The sequence below is a fragment of the Suricata suricatta genome, chromosome 8 (assembly GCF_006229205.1).
Source record: "Suricata suricatta isolate VVHF042 chromosome 8, meerkat_22Aug2017_6uvM2_HiC, whole genome shotgun sequence".
Classification (NCBI taxonomy): domain Eukaryota; kingdom Metazoa; phylum Chordata; class Mammalia; order Carnivora; family Herpestidae; genus Suricata; species Suricata suricatta.
The window spans coordinates 2,064,508-2,065,941 of NC_043707.1; the positions used below are offsets into that span (position 1 = coordinate 2,064,508).

Consider the following 1,434-nt stretch of genomic DNA (forward strand, 5'->3'; position numbering starts at 1 on the left):
TACCTCCAACATTGCTAACATCAGGGTAACTGACCAGGCCAAGGATGAACTGGCCGTTGACCAGGTCCTGGGAAATCACCTCTGAGCTTTCGCAATGTCTTGCTTGAAAAGACTGTCTTTGGGGCGCCTGGCAGCTCAGCGGGTTAAACGTCCAACTTCAGCTCAGGTCATGATCTCGCAGTTCATGGGTTCAAGCCCCGCATCCGGCTCTGTGCTGACAGCTCAGAGCCTGCAGCTGCTTCGGATTCTGTGTCTCCCTCTCTCTCTGCCCCAACCCTGCTCATGATGTCTCTCTCTCAAATATAAACAAACATTAAAAAAAAATTTTTTAATGTTTTATTTATTTATTTTTTTTGAGACTGAGAGAGACAAAGCATGAGTGGGGAGGGGCAGAGAGAGAGGGAGACACAGAATCCGAAGCAGGCTCCAGGCTCTGAGCTGTCAGCACAGAGCCGGATGCGGGGCTTGAACCCATGAATGTGAGAGCATGACCTGAGCCGAAGTCAGAGGCTTAACCGACTGAGCCACCCAGGCGCCCCCCAAAAAAATTTTTTTAAAGAAAAGAGTGTCTTTGTAGACCAGGAGCCCTGGTCCCACTCCAGATATTTCATGCTAATAGCGTAGGTGACGGCAGCACCCGGGCCACAGGCCCACTGAGGACTGAGGGTAGACGCCACGCCGATGTGATGGAACCCCAGTAACAAAAATTCCAGACACCTCGGCTCCCACGAGCTTCCCTGGCTGGCACCTCTTCGTGTATGTTGCCGCAGGTCCTTGCTGGGAGAACTGAGCTCTGTCCATCTGACTCCCTGCTAAGGGGAAGCTGGAACCTTCCACCCGGTGTCTCCTAGACTCTGTCCTCTACGCCTCTTGCATTGGCCGATGCTCTCTGTGCCACTGTAGTGAACCACACGACAAGGAACACAGCTTCTCTAAGTTCTAGGAGTCCTTGCTGCTAATCACTACCCTGAGGGTGGTCCTGGGGACCCCAGTTCAGTTGTCCCTTCACATCTATAACTGAAGAGACAACTTGATGACTTTGGCGGCCTGCAACAGGGCCCAAGGAAAAGGCGAGGTGCATGTGGGCTCTGTGGAGTTGGGTGGGCCCCGCTGGGCGCAGCAGGCAATCGGGGGCCAAGAGCCCTCCAGGTGGTCCAAAGTAGGCCCTCTTCCCTCTGGCTCCCGTAAAGGACCATTGCTTTTAGCAGCCCAACACTGCCAGGCCTGCAGCGGGCACTCAGTGAGGACTTGCTCTCATAGGGGTCCTGATGGGGGCCAGCCTCGGCCCTTCCCGGAGGAAGGGGTGGGGGGAGGAGAGGGGGCGACAAGCCAGGCAGCCAGAATCCCAGGGCTGCAGACAAGAAGGGCTGTTTGGGCGCACGGTGTAGTTGGGGCACCCACCTCAAAGCCTTGGGACGCAGAAAGGTCCAGCGC

The 1,434-nt window shown here is 55.6% G+C and overlaps 1 protein-coding gene across 1 annotated transcript in view; it reads right to left on the reverse strand.

Moving 5' to 3' along the window:
* Nucleotides 1-1,434, reverse strand: part of LOC115299928 (testisin-like) — a 4,132-nt gene that overhangs the window by 2,531 nt on the left and 167 nt on the right. The window lies entirely within an intron of this gene.